The following is a 13,815-nucleotide window of genomic DNA, read 5'->3' on the forward strand; positions in this document are numbered from 1 at the left end:
CTTCAGATTGTTGTCAACCACAACTCTTACATCGGTTTCTTAAAACACCAGTGTCAACTCTGAGCCTGCAGCCTCATTACAATTCTAGGAGTTTTTTTCATTTACTTACTGAAGTTTAATATATTGTTTAGCTTTGTGTGATTATGTCCCCTACTTATACATCTTACAAGTGATTTTTAAAAATTGTGTTAGTTTTATTGGCAATCTTTTTTCTTGATGCTATTTAGGTTTTTTGTTTTTCTGTCTGTTTGTTTGTTTTTTTGTTTGTTTGTTTTTTTTGAGAGGCGGAAGGATCCCATGTGCTGGTTTATTCCACAAATGCTAGCAACAGTGGGCTGGGCCAGGGCCTAGAGACAGGAACTGAGCCGGGGACACAGTCTAGGTCTCCCACATGGGTGTCAGGAAGCCAGTCACTTGAGCCATCACTGTGCCTCCAGGGTCTGCATTAGTAAGAATGGAGTGAGGAGCCAGAGCTGGGCATGGAACCCAGGCACTGACATGGGTCACTGCCCTCTTAACCAGTGTCTTAGTAATCACCAGGCCAAATGCCCACCTGGTGCATCTCAGAACTATTTTAACAGCGTTTTGGATTTGATGAACTCCATAGAAGTAGAACACTAATAGGCTCAAATGGAAAACAGGAAGGAGACACTTCTAAAAAACCCCATCCAAGTAGAAAAGCACGAAGTTTGTGGAGGGCAGTGGTTGAGACAGACTCCTGAAGGGTGAAAAATAAAGAGTATGTGAGAAGCACTGGAGTAACAGGCTGTGGCAGCTGGCAGAAAATAACCTGCACAGTTCATCAGTAAGGTGCATTTGAGACTCTCTAAAGGTTTTGTTCTCCTAAATAAACAAACAAACAAAACAAAACAAAAGTCTTGGAGTCATTCAGCTCTTTTCCTCTGTCTGAACTTTGCCCCTGATTGAGTCCGTAATTATTTTCAGATGGCTCCTTAGAAGCCGTGTGGTGTCTTGATTGATCTAATTTGCTATCCCTTAAAAGGTCTTCCTGTTTTCCTCCAGGCTGTCTCTCTGTCCTTCCAGCTGGTTCTGGTGCTGCAGTGCAGAAAGCTCTTGGTTTTAGCACGTTTCCTGTTGTCCGTATGGTTGCAGTATTTCAAAAGGAAGCACTTACTGTATAAGGAATGCATGAGACTCCTTTTACAGTTTCTAAGGAATATTGGAAGATCTAAAAGTACAGCGGTAAATCAGCATTCCTGGTATTAAGAATAAATTATCTTTTCTAAAAAGATTTATTTTTATTTATTTGAAAGAGTTATCAAAAGGCTTCCATAGCCTTGGAAACTCATGACTGGAGCATAGGGAGATTACTGATGCCATAAACAGGAGTGTCAGTTTGTAAAGTCAACAACAGGAGTCACTGTGCACTTACTCCTCATGTAGGATCTCTGTCCTTAATGTGCTGTACATTGAGATTTAATGCTATAATGAGTACTCAAACAGTATTTTTCACTTTTGTTTCTATGTGGGTGCAAACTGTTGAAATCTTTACTTAATGTATACTAAACTGATCTTCTGTATATATAGAAAATTGAAAATGAATCTTGATATGAATGGAAGGGGAGAGAGAGCGGGAAAGGGGAGGGTTGCAGGTGGGAGGGAAGTCATGGCGGGGGAGCCAATGTAATCCATAAGCTGTACTATGGAAATCTATATTCATTAAATAAAAGTTAAAAAAAAAAAGAAAGAAAGAGTTATATAGAGAGGTAGAGACAGAGAGAGAGGTCTTCCATCCACTGGTTCACTCCCCAGATGGCCGCAACAGCCGGAGCTGTGCTGATCCGAAGTCAGAGCCAGGAGCTTCCTCTGGGTCTCCCACGTGGGGGTAGGGGCCAAAGGACTTGGCCATCCTCCACTGCTTTCCCAAGCCATAGCAGAGACCTGGATCGGAAGAGGAGCAGCCAGGACTAGAACTGGTGCCCACATGGGATGCTGGTGCTTCAGGCCAGGGCGTTAACCCGCTGTGCCACAGCACCAGCCCCAAGAATAAATTGTCAATCACAAGTATATTTACTAATACCAAGTTGGACTCAAGAACAGAATGTACTTAAAAAGGAAGATTTTTTTCAGGTGAAAAAAATATTTCTGAAGCAGATAAAGTAATTAAACATTGCTGTCTGTCAACAAAAGAAAAACAAGTCTTCAATAGCAGGCAGAGGAATTAAAAAACTTGAGATCTAATTTCATATGAAGGCAAATAAAGCTATAACCCAGGATAATAATTTATTTTCATAATGACAATCCTTGGTCATTTCTTTCAAGACTTGTCCAAGAAAAACATCTAAAGTAGTACTATGGGGGCTGATGTTGTGGCACAGAGGGTTAAGCTGCCACTTAGGACTCACGTGTTCCACATTGGGGTGTGTGGTTCAAGTGCCTCGTTCCTCCAGGTCTGATCCAGTTTCCTGCTGGTGCACTTGGGAGACAGCAGATGGTGGCGCAAGTAGTTGCGTTTCTGCCACTCCCATGGGAGACCCAGATGGAATTAATAGTTCCTGGCTCAGCCCCAGTTGTTGCAGGCATTTGTAGAGTGAACTAGTGGGTGTGGGAGCTCTTTTCTCTCTCTCTGTCATTCTGCCTTTTAAATAAATAACTATGTTTTAAAAGTAAGTAAATAACATAGTATTATGTGACAAAACAAAAGGCAATGCTAACCCAAATGATTAAGTGTATTTGTGTGTTTCTTAAGAGAGAAGGCCTCAGTTGTTAGGAAAACTCAGCTTTCTAAAAATGAGTGCTTCCATGTAACTTCTGTAGAGACAGTTTCATAGTCAGTGGTACAGGATACATCCTATTTCTGACATATAGCTTTCATAAAACATTTTAGCGAATCAAGTGTTTATTTTCACGAATTATTTGTTACTGTTCTCATTAAAAGTTTGTAGTATTTTCAGTTCAAATGCTTAATGTTTTAAAAGTTATTGAGTGTTAAGCAATTATAGATATAAAATAAAATATTAGAAAGGAATTAAAATTGGTAGAGAATATTTAATAGCACTGAATGTAAAAGATTTTAAATAAACAAGTAAATTGAAAACACTGTATATAGAATATCTTTATCCACACACATAATATATATATATGCCACATATTGGAGAAAACTACACCAAAATATCACAGTAACAGTTATCCCATGGCAGTACAATTAGTGATTTTTTTTATTTCCTTTGTCCTAATCTGTTTGATCTAAATTAACCCCCCCAAAAATCTCCAAATTAGAATTCTTGTAATATCTGTTTATGCTCAAAGATAATGTGTCCATTTTACTAAATTGTTTCTTCCTAGAATTCTCATTGTTATGTCTAGTACTTTCATTCTTGTATGTGAAAACTTCAATTATAATCCAGTCTTTTCTAAATCTGAAAGTATGCCTTCTTTTTTATGTTTTGTTTATTTGAAAGGCAGAGCAACAGTGGGAAAGACACACATAGAGAGGGAGACAGAGAAAGAGAGATCTTCTACCTGCTGGTTCATTCCCCAAATGCCTGCAATAGCCAGGACTTAGCCAGGCTGAAGCCAGGAATGAGCAGTCCCATCGAAGTCTACACATGGGTGGCAGGAATCCAAATACTGAGCCATCATCTGCCGCCTCCCAGGTGTCCCGCAGGAAGCTGGATCAGAAGCACTGGCAGACCTCAGTCCCAGGCACTGCTATGTGGGGAACGCAGACATTCCACGTGACAGTTTAGCCCACCCCTGAAAGTGTGCCCTTTATAAATCCAAATTCTTGTCCTCATACCTTTATAGATTTTTAAAAGCCTTTTTAGCTAAAGAAGATGGCAAACCTATTTTGCTAGAGTGTTATGAAGTTACTTGTAGGCACCAGGTCTTAAAAGACAGGGAAAATGGTGATAGCAAAACTACCTCACACTAGCTATGCACAGTTGCTGGCTCTCACAAAGATGACCCTGTTTTTCACAATTTTAGTTTGACTCTTGCTTCATTAAATTAATTTTTAGGCCATTTTAGATACACTTTTTGGAAGATCAATGATTTTGCTTCAAAATGTGAACTTTTCTGCTTTTTTAATGGTGATTAATAACTTTGTGTTGACCCTTCACCATATTTTTGGTACTAAGTACCCATCATTCTTAGTTACAAGCTACTGAACCCTGGACTGACATTCACATAAAAAATGGTTTTTTTCATTTAACAGGTAACACATAGAATGAATAGCAGTTCTGAAGACTTAGACCCAGAAAACAGGAGTCAGATGAGGATCAGTATCTGAGCATGCCCCAAAGCTATGCCGTAGAAAAAAGAAAGGCTGCTGAGGTCACTGCCACCACAATAAAGTTCTAGCTAATGCCCTGTCTTTGCGGCATCCCCTCTGGATCCACAGTCCCAGACCTGAATATCAGATTGGCCAAGTCCAGGTCTCTTATGTGCCCTAAGTGGTAACTAGCGAGGGAACCCGTGGGGATAGGGCTTGTCACTGCTGCTCCCGCTTCTGTATTGGGAGGTGGTAATAACCCTCATTAAAAAAATCACCAGGGAATTTCCCTGCAAAAGGCAGACAACTTGGAAAAAAATGTGACAGCCACCACATGGCTATCTTAGAACTCACTGAGTTAACATGACTCATTGGTTAACATGACTGAGTTTTTGTGAAATCTGACAGATTTTAAATAATTCAGTCGTGTCCTGTCATCCGTGCCCCTATTCCCATGAGAGCTGACTAAAGTGAAGTGTGTTGAGTGGATTTCTGTGACCGCAGTGCCCTGGGGAATAAGGGCAGCCATCCCATATGACACTCTTCCTGTGTAGCAGGCATGGCCTCAGGCTGGAGAGAAACTATCTCCAGAAGAGCCTTAGGCTTAGCAAAGGTGTATATTCAGAAACCTCCTTTAGCAGGCAGAGGGAAATTTGGCAAATTTATCAGAAGATTAATTGGGATAGCAGTCCTGAAATTAGATTTCTTCACAGCAAAGCCATTAACTACTCACAAGTGTGACAGACATCAACGTGTGCCTTTTTAAAGTCTCCTGAGACTCAAACGAGACAAGTCCTCAGGCCAGTACTCTGCACCCGGTGACGTGGGGTGGTGCAGTGAAAAGGGGTCTGGGTTAGCAGCCCAGGAACGGGGCCACAGGTCCACGAGTCTCAAGTGGTGGACCTGGGGCTGATTCTGAACTCAGGTCAGCGGTGAAAGACCACAGTACCAGGCACCGGGGGAACTTTATCCTAGTTAGCTGGGGTTAACATGACTAGGCTCCCCCTTTCCTCTGTTCCTGGTCTTATCAGTCACATCACTTCTACCCTTAACTTTGACTTGCATGACCCTTTTTGGCTGAAGCTTCGTCTCCATTTTGACCCATCTTCTACCTCATAGCCACATTCTGAGCAACTGTTGGTTATTCAGTTATTAGATGCACATGTAAAAAATCAGTATGACAGCCCCCACTCATATTTTAGGCCAGATCCTATCATAGTTGCTAACCAGGTTAAGGACCTAAAGACCAGCTCCTGAGGTCAGGAGCACACACCTGCTCAGTCACAGTGGAAGAGTTAAATCCTACACAGGATGGCCATATAGGCCAGTCCTGCAGCAAGAGTTCTGGCCATGGTGACATCTGCAGAGACTCCTTGGTGAATTCTATTAGTGACAGATATACTGGGAATAGTGTACCTACATTGTCCTTGCAGATCTGAAGGCATTTTGTCTGGATAATATTTTCTGTATAATACTAACAAACAAAATGTAAAAAAAATTAAATGTTGCTCAAGTTGATACGTCAAAATTACTTCAAAGTGTAAGAAAAATCTCCACCTTGATATGAAAGTAGTGAGTGTGATCTAAACCATCAGTGTTATAGCCATCATTGAACTATATTATCACAGTTGTTTATTTTACAAGGTAGCATTTGGCCCTGTATTTTAAAAAGTGCAACCATAGGAGCACTCTATGTGTGAGTGGATACAAGGTGTTAATACCATTGTGGTAGCTGGGCAAGTCACAGCATGCAGCTGCCTGACACAGTACCTTGCACAGGGTATGCATTTATTAGGTGTTTCTTGAACTGAATTTAAAATGGCTGCCTTTGTTTAAGTTGGCCCAAATTGGAGCATACGTGTATAATTGCTGAGGGCTATGCCACAGTCACCTAGGAATTCAAAGTTGTAATTATCAGTGCTCCACTATGGTGAATTCCCCAGCAAGCTGGAAAATGGCTGAGCTGGCTCTCACGACCAGAAGTCATTAGATCTCTGAGTATCCAGTCCTACATAGACAAACAAAATCTCTCTAGTAGAAATGTTTATTATTAATAGTACTATTATTATATTATCACTGTAATTATGTGATTTTATTATTATTGTTCAATGGAGAAAAATCATAATTTTCATATTTACAAACGAATCCATGAATAAAAAAGATTGAGGAGCAGAAGCTACTATGATTCCATCAAAAAAGAAAATAGTTGGAACTAATAATATTATTCAGTGAAAAAACATATTGAACATTTAATTAATGTATATTGAATAGTGATGTTCCAACCTGAATTTTCCAGAGTTGTATGATTCACTCAAATAAAACAGACTGTTTTTATGAGTGATCATATATATAAAGAAGACAGATGACAGCCTTGTGTGTCTATTTAAAAATAGTGATCTGGTTCCCACAACTTTGAGAGAAGGACATTTAATGAGTATGCATTTCTTTTCTCTCTCACAGTGTATTAAGCAGATGCAGAAATTTGCAAGGCCATTTGTCAGAATTGTCATTTTTCTATTCACAAGACTTATTAGAGACGGGTTAGCTCCTGCAATCTCAACACTAATAGTAAGACAGAAAGAGGAGGAGAGTGAGTGATATCCACAGAACCCTAAAAATCTCCAGTGGCTTACTGCTAATGCACACTGAGAGACTGTAGGTAATGGCTCAAGTTATTGGGTCCCTGCTACCCATGGGTGAAACCCAGATTGAGTTCTGAGCTCCTGACTGCTACCTGGCCCAGCTTCAGCATGTGGGCACTGGGGAGTAACTAGCAGATGGAAGATATCTCTTTTCCTCTCCCTCTCCCACTCCCACTCCTACTCTCTCTCCTTCCTCTTCCCTCCCACTCCCCCTCCCCCTCCTCCCTTTCTCCCTCCCTCCTGTTAAAGTCTGAGACAGTTGATTGTCTTCATTTGAATCTCAGGAAGCTAAAGATTTTGTCTAGGTTTTTACCTCGTGTTGAACGAAAACTGTCATGTCATCATCAATATCAGTATGTGATATTTTTCAGATGTGATTGTTGCTGAGTAAATTAATCTTGGGCTGCCTATGAACTATCAGTATCCAATTTTATAACAGTAGAACTTGGCACACTGGCATAGAAACCCACACACCGGTGGCACATACACAAATTTATGCAATAATTAGTTGGTAATATGTTAGCTAGTTTAACTTTCCATTTGTATTAGTGCAGAGTTTTTATTGTTTAAAAGAGCTAATCCAAATGTTGTTTTAATTTTTATTTACTTTCATTTATTTGAAAGGTAGAGACAGAGACAGAGATAAAGAGAGGTCTTCCATCTGCTGGTTTACTCCTCAAATGACCACAATAGCTGGGGGCTGGGCCAGGCCAAAGCCAATAACCTGGAATTCAATCCAGGACTCCCATGTGGGGCAAGGACCCATTACTTGAGCCATCACCTGCTGTCTCCCAGAGTGCACATTAACAGCAACTTGGAATAGGAAATGGAGTCAGAGGCTCAAATCCAGGCATTCCAGTATGGGATATGCATATCCCAGGCAGGGTCTTCACTGCTGTACCAATTGCCCACCCAAAACTGTTGATTGTTGAATAGTGTATTTGGTTGGCTACCATCTTGTTTTCTGGAATTTAACCAAGATAGAAGAATTCTCCTACCCATAGGCTACTATGGAAATTCCATCTTGATTATCATGTCTAAATATTGAAGGTTTTTACAGAAAAGAATTCTTAGTGTTATGTAAAGCAGTGCATTTGGAACTTGAGCACACATGCAGGTCACTTGGACATCTTGTTAATGCCCTTTCTGATTCAGTGGGTCTGGGATGGGACCTGAAATTCTACATGTATTATAAGCTGTCAGGTTCTGCTGATGATGCCAGTCCATGAACCACATTTGAAATAGCAGAGACCTCAAGGTCAGACAAGGGGTAACCAATTATGAATGTCTTTATCAGAAATATGCATTATTATTTTGTCCCTTTGAGAAGAGAAGCACGTCATATTTCTATGGAGAGTTGAAGTAGACCTTGGGCCATGTAGGAAGGCCATGACAAAATGATGTAGTGAAGCCTCTCTAAGCCTATAGGAATCAGTCTCCTTGGAGATGGGTATATTCCCATCTGAGCTCCCACCGGAGGATCAATTACAACACAAGTGAGGGAATTAGAATGAAGAAGGCAAATAATAGCTTACATTATCAGGACAATAATTTCAGGGACTCCCTGAAAGCACACAGGAAACCACACATTTCATGGCAGGCCTACTGCAAGTAGCGGGGTACTTTATAATCAATCAAGAAATATCCAAACCACAGGGAAGTTTTGTGTTTTGGTATAAGCTCTTGTTAATTGTCCTGATTAAAACCATATGCTTGATATTCTGGAGAAAACACAAAGCAATGAAATGGAAAGAAATGTGTTCAAAATATCTCCAGTGGTCAGTTAGAAAGCTTACATTCCAAGCAGGTTGTAGCCATTACTCGTGGTGGAAAAAAGACAACACTTAAAATATTGAGACAAGGAAGCAGGGTGGAGCCCATGGTCAAAAGATATTACTTCCAGAAGCAACAGTTTGACCTTATTAAGAGACCATCCTCCTTGTAAAAAGGGAATGGAGGTACTGGTTAGTAGAATTATAATTTCAAAAGAGTTTTCTTTCTGTTATTGTCATAGATTAGGGGGTTGCACATTCAGATCCTCTTTCCTTGTTTTGCTTATTGGTGTTACTGGCTAGAAAGAGCCTTGGGCAGGGAAGGGTCTCTCTCAGGGTTGAGAGTGTAGCTCCTGTGGCAGCCTATTGTCTCTGCTGTGACCAACACTTTTGTGCCCAGGAATGTTGGACTGGCCCCAGGAGTGGTGATGGTAGAACAGAGTCAACAGCGACTGGAATTATTAATATTGATTGAATGCCTTTAAAATAGTATATTCATATACCAAATGCATCACTTAACACTTTTGTTCTTCCTCACTCTCCTACTTAAGTTGCAAGGAAGTGAATTGTTAGGTTCTACATAGGCCCAAAGGCTGAAGCTGGGTTATCTGACTGAGTATAACCCTTTTAATTAGCTAGCTTGCTCAAGATTCCCTTTGGCTCAAGCCAGAAAAGAGGGAAAAGTTTTTTTTAAAAAAGTGAGAAAGTGAGAGAGAATAGAACTTTTTGCCTTCAACCATAATCTTGTCCTGACTGCCTTAGCCATGATGAAATAACTTGAAGACCAACAGTTACAGGAATCATGCCAAAGATACACATGCCTATGGATAGACAAAAGAGGATACCACCAAGATAGTAAGAATACAGAAATAAAGCCAAGTTTGAAATCTAGTCTCAATAACAAGACTAGGCCAAAATTAACCATTTTATCTTAATAGAGACTTAGGCTAAAAAAAAATCTCAAAACACAGAAAGTATAGAAATACTACTACTACTACCAATAATAATGACAGGGCATAAACTTATCACCACGAAGCTTAACTGAAATCATATGTATTCTTTGCTGTGGCATAAAAATGCAGCAAGCTGGGTCAGTCCAATCATTTTTAGAAGCTAAAAGAGCTTTCCTCTGATGGTCACACTCACTCATGACAGCACTGAGGGGGCAATGGAGCAGGTCCATGAGCACCATCAGGACAGTAGTCTATTCCTGGTCATCCAAAGACAGGCAACGAGTTAGGTTGTATTCCAAGTCCACTTGTAGGAATTTCTCAGCCATGTTTTCCCACGTAACACTCCTAGGTTGGAAAAAAACACTTGGATTCCTATACACCCCGGATGCATCTCAGAGTCCTGTTCCTTCTGATCCCAGAATCTGGAGCTCTCCTACAAGTACTGCTGTGTTAGAAACCCCTAAAATCACACCTCTACAGTAACTCACAGTCACATAGAGTGCTATTTTAGCAATGACATAAGCAGAAGACTCAAAAATTGATGCCATAGTGATTTAATAGTATGACACATTTTCCAAAACTTTTTAAGGTTTCTCATCCACTGGAATTAATTAGAATCTGCTAATGTGATTCTGTAAAAACTCTAGTTTTTATTTTTATCATATTGAATATCTACTATGAAAAATGATAGTTATTATGGCAGCTGAAATTTCCTTTTTTAATGTTGTTGATTGTCATCTACTTATAGGCAGAGTGGCATAGGGACAGAGACCAGAGACAGATTTTCCATCCTGTGGTTCATTCTCCAAATACTTGCAGTAGCCAGGACTGGGCCAGGATGAAGCCAGGAGCCCAGAAAACCATCTGGGTCCCCTGTGGGTAGCAGAGGCCTGAGAATGTGAGCCCTCATCTGCTGCCTACAGGTTGCCTTAGCAGGACGCTGAACTAGAAGTAGGATAGCCAGGATTCAGACCAGGCACTCTGATTTGGGATTTGACTGTCCCAAGTGGTGGTTTAACCTGCTGCGCCACAATGTCTGCCCCAACTTAAATGACTCTACCTGCCCTCAGACCACAGGTAATAAAAATCTTCTATTTTAGCTCATATAAAGGCCATTAGTTACTTTGTGTGCACTAAAATTTCTGTGGAGTATTCTGTTCTAATATAAGAGGTTTATGAGTTGGGATTTGAAGCTTTAAAACTTTTCTGAATTGATAGGGCACTTCAGATGTACTCACCTCCATGTAAACATAGAAAAACAAGCTCTTTAGAAATGCCTAGGACTGCTTCCTCAACAACTGCACCAGCTACATGTACTTAGAAAATGACTGAGGAAAATCAAGTTGTAAGATAAAGATTTAGAGAAATTGGGGGCCAGTGTTGTGGCGCAGTGAGCTAAGCTGCCACCTGCAATGTCATATCTATACTGGTTTGAATTGTGGCTGTTCCGCTTCTAACCCAGCTCCTGCTAATTCACTTGGGAAAGCAGTGGAAGATGGACCAAGTCCTTGGACCTCTGCCACTGTGGGAGACCTGGGTGGAGCTCCAGGCTCCTGGCTTTAGCCTGGCCCAGCCATGTTGTTGCAGCCATCTGGGGAGTGAACCAGTAGATGGAAGATTTCTCTCTCTCTCTGCCTCTCAAATAAAAATAAATCTTTTTAAAAAATATTTAGAGAAAATGAATTAATCGAATCGTTTAGCTTGTAAATCAGTGCCTTTAGCTTATAATGGATAGGAGATTAGCAGTACTAGCTTAGGTATATCTGATCCTAGTTTAAATTGTTTTGGAATTAAAGGACAATTTTGGTGCAAAAATCTTGACATTATGCATAGTTTTTTCATAACAGTGTTCATGATCTTCTTTATTTTTGTTAATATAAAGAGAACAGATTTTATATATTTGATTGATACACTAATAAAAAGATAACCAGACTTCCTACCTTTCTCCCTCCCTCAATCCTTCTCTTTCCTTCCTTTCTTTTTTCTTTTTTTAAAAATTATTTTATTTATTTGAAAGAATTACACAGAGAGAGAAGGAAAGGCAGAGAGAGAGAGAGAGAGAGAGAGAGAGAGAGAGAGGTCTTCCATCCCAAATGACCGCACAGCCAGAGCTGAACTGATCCGAAGCCAGGAGCTTCTTCCTGGTCTCCCATGTGGGTACAGGGGCCCAAGCATGTGGGCCATCCTCTACTGCCTTCCTAGGCCATAGCAGAGAGCTGGATCGGAAGAGGAGCATCTGGGACTTGAACCGGCACCCATATCGGATGTGGGTGCTGCAGCCTGGGGCTTTAACCCGCTATGCCACAGCACTGGCCCCTTTTTTTCTTTAATTTATACAAGGATATACTTTCAATCCACTATATAATCACAGGCCTAATTAAGAAAAAATATACCTGGAAACATTTGAAATCTGAGGCTTTGGAGGCATAAAGTTTACAAGTCAGGTAGGATCTTAAAACTATAAAGATTTAATAATAAAAGGAAATTGTGGTAGCTTTGGTTAGAAATATTGACTTCTGGGGCTGGCATTGTGGGGTAGCAGGTAAAGCCACTGCCTGTAACGCCAGCATCCCAGAAGGGCACTGGTTCATGTCCTGGCTGTTCCACTTCCCATCTAGCTCCCTGCTAACCGTCTGGGAAAAGCAGCAGAAAGTGGTCCAAGTGCCTAGGCCTCTGCTACCCACGTGGGAGATCTGGAAGAAGCTCCTGTCTCCTGCCTTTGGCCTGGCCCAGCACTGGCTGTTGTGGCCATCTGGAGAGTAAACCAGCAGATGGAAGATCTCTGTCTCTCCCTCTCCCTCTGTAACTCTGACTTTAAAATAAATAAATAAGTAGATCTCTTTAAAAAAAAAAAAGAAAAAAAATGCTGTTTTCTTCTGAGAAGAAGAAAACGAAAATGCCAGAAAATTCAGTGACTAAGGAGAAATGCTAGGAATCTGAAACACTTTCTTTGACTAAATGTCTTGCTGTAAGAAAAAGTGGCCCTTCTAAGCAATCTGCCATAATTTTAAAGAACACATAAATGAATATATTTCTTGTTATTTCTCTCCTGTTTTTTGAATGTGAACTGCTGAATAACTTCCTCATTGAGATTTCATAGTTATTATGAATGTTTACATAATGGAGTCAAAAAATTATTTTTTAATGTTGCTTTTCTTATTAAATATGTGTTTATTTATTTGAAAGGCAGAGTTACAGGAAGAGAGAGGGAGAGACAGAGAGAGAGAGGAATTCCATCTGCTCGTTCACTCCTCAAATGGCTACAAAGGCCAGAGCTGGGCCCATCTGAAGTCAGGAACCTCATCTGAGTCTCCCATACAGGTGCAGGGGCCCAAGGACTTGGGCCATCTTCCACTGCTTTCCCCAGGCCATAGCAGAGAGCTGGATCAGAAGTGGAGCAGCCAGACTCAAACTGGCGCCCATATGGGATGCCGGTGCTGCAGGCAGTGGCTTTTTCTGCTATGCCACAGTGCCGGCCCCCCATGTTGCTTTTTTTTTTTTTTTTTTTTTTTTTTTGACAGGCAGAGTGGACAGTGAGAGAGAGAGACAGAGAGAAAGGTCTTCCTTTGCCGTTGGTTCACCCTCCAATGGCACGCCACGGCCAGCACGCTGCGGCCGGCGCACCGCGCTGATCCGATGGCAGGAGCCAGGAGCCAGGTGCTTTTCCTGGTCTCCCATGGGGTGCAGGGCCCAAGCACCTGGGCCATCCTCCACTGCACTCCCTGGCCACAGCAGAGAGCTGGCCTGGAAGAGGGGCAACCGGGACAGAATCCGGTGCCCCAACCGGGACTAGAACCCGGTGTGCCGGCGCCGCTAGGCAGAGGATTAGCCTAGTGAGCCGTGGCGCCGGCCCCCATGTTGCTTTCTTAATGTGTATGCATTGTATGTTGTAAAACTTTTTTTAGGGGAAGGCATCTGACCTGATGGCTAATACTCCACCTAAGCCGCCCACATCCCACATTAGAGTGCCTGGCCTCCAGTCCCGTTTCCACTCCCAATTCCAGCTTCCTGCTAAGGTGCACCCTGGGAGGCCGCAGGTGCTGGCTTAAGTGCTTAGGCCTCTGCCATCCATGTGAGAGACCTGGATTGAGTTCATGGCTCCCGTCTTCAGCCTGGGAGTTGCACACATTTGGGGAGTGGAGCAGTGGGTGGATGGGAGCTCGCTCTCACGCGATCAAATTTTTAAAACACTTTTTTTAATGCCTTAACAATAC

The 13,815-nt window shown here is 41.5% G+C and overlaps 1 protein-coding gene across 1 annotated transcript in view; it reads left to right on the top strand.

Annotated features, from left to right (window-relative positions):
- ARSK (arylsulfatase family member K) overlaps positions 1 to 13,815 on the top strand; it is a gene marked incomplete in the record, with an annotated part of 40,665 nt that overhangs the window by 11,129 nt on the left and 15,721 nt on the right.

Source organism: Oryctolagus cuniculus, chromosome 14, assembly GCF_964237555.1.
Source record: "Oryctolagus cuniculus chromosome 14, mOryCun1.1, whole genome shotgun sequence".
Classification (NCBI taxonomy): domain Eukaryota; kingdom Metazoa; phylum Chordata; class Mammalia; order Lagomorpha; family Leporidae; genus Oryctolagus; species Oryctolagus cuniculus.